This window comes from Ochlerotatus camptorhynchus, unplaced genomic scaffold, assembly GCF_037179485.1.
Source record: "Ochlerotatus camptorhynchus isolate MF236.1 unplaced genomic scaffold, CSIRO-AGI_Acam_v1.1 ptg001035l, whole genome shotgun sequence".
Classification (NCBI taxonomy): domain Eukaryota; kingdom Metazoa; phylum Arthropoda; class Insecta; order Diptera; family Culicidae; genus Ochlerotatus; species Ochlerotatus camptorhynchus.
The window spans coordinates 571-6683 of NW_027041454.1; positions in this window are offsets into that span (position 1 = coordinate 571).

A 6113-nucleotide genomic window follows, 5' to 3' on the forward strand; every position below is an offset into this window, starting at 1 on the left:
CCTTTGGGAATTTTCCTTATTAGAGAGTTGTATAGATTTTTTCTCCTTTAGCTCACTTAAATCTTTGGTTTTTATTAGTTAGGTAGGTTCCGATTCAACACATTGTAGTTTCATTTTTATACCTATGATCTTGACTTTTTTACCTAGGGGATGAGTACTTAAGGGGGTTAGATTTTGATAAGTTCTTTAGTGGGAATGACACTGATGAAGACTGCACATTGTAGTCGAAATACGTATCTGTCATGGATACCAAAATTAATTAAGTGGAATTAAATGGAAGATAAACCCTTTTGCTGTTTTATTTAGCATTCCGCTAACAACCCAATTTCATTACTTCATTATGATGGCTACCAAGCCTTTGGGGATTTTCCTTATTAGAGAGTTGTATAGATTTTTTCTCCTTTAGCTCACTTAAATCTTTGGTTTTTATTAGTTAGGTAGGTTCCGATTCAACACATTGTAGTTTCATTTTTATACCTATGATCTTGACTTTTTTACCTAGGGGATGAGTACTTAAGGGGGTTAGATTTTGATAAGTTCTTTAGTGGGAATGACACTGATGAAGACTGCACATTGTAGTCGAAATACGTATCTGTCATGGATACCAAAATTAATTAAGTGGAATTAAATGGAAGATAAACCCTTTTGCTGTTTTATTTAGCATTCCGCTAACAACCCAATTTCATTACTTCATTATGATGGCTACCAAGCCTTTGGGAATTTTCCTTATTAGAGAGTTGTATAGATTTTTTCTCCTTTAGCTCACTTAAATCTTTGGTTTTTATTAGTTAGGTAGGTTCCGATTCAACACATTGTAGTTTCATTTTTATACCTATGATCTTGACTTTTTTACCTAGGGGATGAGTACTTAAGGGGGTTAGATTTTGATAAGTTCTTTAGTGGGAATGACACTGATGAAGACTGCACATTGTAGTCGAAATACGTATCTGTCATGGATACCAAAATTAATTAAGTGGAATTAAATGGAAGATAAACCCTTTTGCTGTTTTATTTAGCATTCCGCTAACAACCCAATTTCATTACTTCATTATGATGGCTACCAAGCCTTTGGGAATTTTCCTTATTAGAGAGTTGTATAGATTTTTTCTCCTTTAGCTCACTTAAATCTTTGGTTTTTATTAGTTAGGTAGGTTCCGATTCAACACATTGTAGTTTCATTTTTATACCTATGATCTTGACTTTTTTACCTAGGGGATGAGTACTTAAGGGGGTTAGATTTTGATAAGTTCTTTAGTGGGAATGACACTGATGAAGACTGCACATTGTAGTCGAAATACGTATCTGTCATGGATACCAAAATTAATTAAGTGGAATTAAATGGAAGATAAACCCTTTTGCTGTTTTATTTAGCATTCCGCTAACAACCCAATTTCATTACTTCATTATGATGGCTACCAAGCCTTTGGGAATTTTCCTTATTAGAGAGTTGTATAGATTTTTTCTCCTTTAGCTCACTTAAATCTTTGGTTTTTATTAGTTAGGTAGGTTCCGATTCAACACATTGTAGTTTCATTTTTATACCTATGATCTTGACTTTTTTACCTAGGGGATGAGTACTTAAGGGGGTTAGATTTTGATAAGTTCTTTAGTGGGAATGACACTGATGAAGACTGCACATTGTAGTCGAAATACGTATCTGTCATGGATACCAAAATTAATTAAGTGGAATTAAATGGAAGATAAACCCTTTTGCTGTTTTATTTAGCATTCCGCTAACAACCCAATTTCATTACTTCATTATGATGGCTACCAAGCCTTTGGGAATTTTCCTTATTAGAGAGTTGTATAGATTTTTTCTCCTTTAGCTCACTTAAATCTTTGGTTTTTATTAGTTAGGTAGGTTCCGATTCAACACATTGTAGTTTCATTTTTATACCTATGATCTTGACTTTTTTACCTAGGGGATGAGTACTTAAGGGGGTTAGATTTTGATAAGTTCTTTAGTGGGAATGACACTGATGAAGACTGCACATTGTAGTCGAAATACGTATCTGTCATGGATACCAAAATTAATTAAGTGGAATTAAATGGAAGATAAACCCTTTTGCTGTTTTATTTAGCATTCCGCTAACAACCCAATTTCATTACTTCATTATGATGGCTACCAAGCCTTTGGGAATTTTCCTTATTAGAGAGTTGTATAGATTTTTTCTCCTTTAGCTCACTTAAATCTTTGGTTTTTATTAGTTAGGTAGGTTCCGATTCAACACATTGTAGTTTCATTTTTATACCTATGATCTTGACTTTTTTACCTAGGGGATGAGTACTTAAGGGGGTTAGATTTTGATAAGTTCTTTAGTGGGAATGACACTGATGAAGACTGCACATTGTAGTCGAAATACGTATCTGTCATGGATACCAAAATTAATTAAGTGGAATTAAATGGAAGATAAACCCTTTTGCTGTTTTATTTAGCATTCCGCTAACAACCCAATTTCATTACTTCATTATGATGGCTACCAAGCCTTTGGGAATTTTCCTTATTAGAGAGTTGTATAGATTTTTTCTCCTTTAGCTCACTTAAATCTTTGGTTTTTATTAGTTAGGTAGGTTCCGATTCAACACATTGTAGTTTCATTTTTATACCTATGATCTTGACTTTTTTACCTAGGGGATGAGTACTTAAGGGGGTTAGATTTTGATAAGTTCTTTAGTGGGAATGACACTGATGAAGACTGCACATTGTAGTCGAAATACGTATCTGTCATGGATACCAAAATTAATTAAGTGGAATTAAATGGAAGATAAACCCTTTTGCTGTTTTATTTAGCATTCCGCTAACAACCCAATTTCATTACTTCATTATGATGGCTACCAAGCCTTTGGGAATTTTCCTTATTAGAGAGTTGTATAGATTTTTTCTCCTTTAGCTCACTTAAATCTTTGGTTTTTATTAGTTAGGTAGGTTCCGATTCAACACATTGTAGTTTCATTTTTATACCTATGATCTTGACTTTTTTACCTAGGGGATGAGTACTTAAGGGGGTTAGATTTTGATAAGTTCTTTAGTGGGAATGACACTGATGAAGACTACACATTGTAGTCGAAATACGTATCTGTCATGGATACCAAAATTAATTAAGTGGAATTAAATGGAAGATAAACCCTTTTGCTGTTTTATTTAGCATTCCGCTAACAACCCAATTTCATTACTTCATTATGATGGCTACCAAGCCTTTGGGAATTTTCCTTATTAGAGAGTTGTATAGATTTTTTCTCCTTTAGCTCACTTAAATCTTTGGTTTTTATTAGTTAGGTAGGTTCCGATTCAACACATTGTAGTTTCATTTTTATACCTATGATCTTGACTTTTTTACCTAGGGGATGAGTACTTAAGGGGGTTAGATTTTGATAAGTTCTTTAGTGGGAATGACACTGATGAAGACTGCACATTGTAGTCGAAATACGTATCTGTCATGGATACCAAAATTAATTAAGTGGAATTAAATGGAAGATAAACCCTTTTGCTGTTTTATTTAGCATTCCGCTAACAACCCAATTTCATTACTTCATTATGATGGCTACCAAGCCTTTGGGAATTTTCCTTATTAGAGAGTTGTATAGATTTTTTCTCCTTTAGCTCACTTAAATCTTTGGTTTTTATTAGTTAGGTAGGTTCCGATTCAACACATTGTAGTTTCATTTTTATACCTATGATCTTGACTTTTTTACCTAGGGGATGAGTACTTAAGGGGGTTAGATTTTGATAAGTTCTTTAGTGGGAATGACACTGATGAAGACTGCACATTGTAGTCGAAATACGTATCTGTCATGGATACCAAAATTAATTAAGTGGAATTAAATGGAAGATAAACCCTTTTGCTGTTTTATTTAGCATTCCGCTAACAACCCAATTTCATTACTTCATTATGATGGCTACCAAGCCTTTGGGAATTTTCCTTATTAGAGAGTTGTATAGATTTTTTCTCCTTTAGCTCACTTAAATCTTTGGTTTTTATTAGTTAGGTAGGTTCCGATTCAACACATTGTAGTTTCATTTTTATACCTATGATCTTGACTTTTTTACCTAGGGGATGAGTACTTAAGGGGGTTAGATTTTGATAAGTTCTTTAGTGGGAATGACACTGATGAAGACTGCACATTGTAGTCGAAATACGTATCTGTCATGGATACCAAAATTAATTAAGTGGAATTAAATGGAAGATAAACCCTTTTGCTGTTTTATTTAGCATTCCGCTAACAACCCAATTTCATTACTTCATTATTATTTTGTATTTATTCTAGCGAGTTTCTGTGGGAGTCAAAACATGATCCGACAAAAAAAGTAGTACTCGTAATAATGGTATATAATTCTGAATTTTATCGTGCTTTGTTTCGAAAATATCTTCCAACCGACTAAATCTATTGCTACTTAAAAATTAATTTCAGTCGGTGTATTAATCAGCAGATTAAATCGTTTTTCGTCTGGTGCTACACCGAGCAATCGGCCTATTTAATAGTTTTTCGTCGATGGATTTAGTCGGCCAACTTTGTCTGCTGTTTAATCGGCAGATGATTTCAAACCTTAACATGTTTTCTGTAATTTAACTGTCTTGAAGTAGCTTTTTATTTAGGAACAATGCATTAAAAAATTATTTTATGCATTTTGTACAAGGTTCATCCATGCTGACAAGAAATTTGCATGAAATTACATTGAAATTAAACAATTTTGCAAACAATCAATGAAATTGTCAAGGGCTGTCACAGACTTATCACCGTCGGTTAGTGCTTATTCCTGCCATCAGGCGCGCAGGAGTTTAAGTTGGATTTCTCAATAGCCTCGGAAACTACTGAACCGATCGGCGTGAAAATTTGTATGCACGGGTATTTGGGGCCGGAAATGGTTCTTATGATAGTTCGAGACCCCTCTCCCTCTGTAAGGGGAGGGGGGCTCCCATACAAATGAAACAGAAAAACATAGTATGCATATTACCGGCGCGCATTACATTCCTTATGCTATGTTCAGTCTACGGAGTTGTAACATGTTACAAGGCTATCTTCATGACGTTTTTCTTATTAATCTACGGGGTCCTGCTGTCCTGACTCTCTCCTCACACTTTTCACTGGTTTCCACTATTAATTTATGTTTTCACGTTGGTTCACCTTTCAAATTAAATTTAGCTAGCTTTCTTGCTTGATCAACCGTTTTCGCTGGTGGTCTTAAGAGCTGTGATTATTAATTTGAAAGTTGAGTGAGTCATTGGGTCACTGCTCCAAGCTGTCTGCCAGTGACGCGGGCTATTCGTCGTTCATCGCCAGTTTGTCGTACCCGTTATACTCCATTCAAAATAGCCATCTCTATTGAGAAATCCAACTTAAACTCCTGTGCGTCTGGTGGCAGGAATAAGCACTAACCGACGGTGATAAGTCTGTGACAGCCCTTGAAAATTTCATTGATTGTTTGCAAAATTATTTAATTTCAATGTAATTTCATGAAAATTTCTTGTCAGCATGGATGAATCTTGTACAAAATGCATAAAACTATTTTGTAATGTATTGTTCTTAAATAAAAAGCTACTTCAAGACTTATAAATTACTGAAAACATGTTAAGGTTTGAAATCATCTGTCGATTAAACAGCAGACAAAGTTGGCCGACTAAATCAATCGACGAAAAACTATTAAATAGGCCGATTGCTCCGTGTAGCACCATACGAAAAACGATTTAATCTGCTGATTAATACACCGACTGAAATTAATTTTTAAGTGGCAATAGATTTAGTCGGTGGACGAATCGGGTGATTTGGATGATGTTTGTTTATTTGGAAGATATTTTCGAAACAAAGAACGATAAAATTCAGCATTATATACCATTATTACGAGTACTACTTTTTTGCTCGGATCATGTTTTGACTTCCACAGAAACTCGCTAGAATAAATAGAAAATAATAGTTTTTTGGTTGAAATTTCAAAAATGTATTCAGTTTGACACATTATTTTGGACTTATCACCGCTGTGATTGGAGCGTCACGGTGGTCGATTGAAACATGGATTTGTCAATCGCCACCCCTCATGGCCTCCAAACAGGCAGTGGTTCGTCCATCTGGTGGCGGGTTTTGCAGTTTTCGATTGGGTGGATTGCTGCGTTCTACGG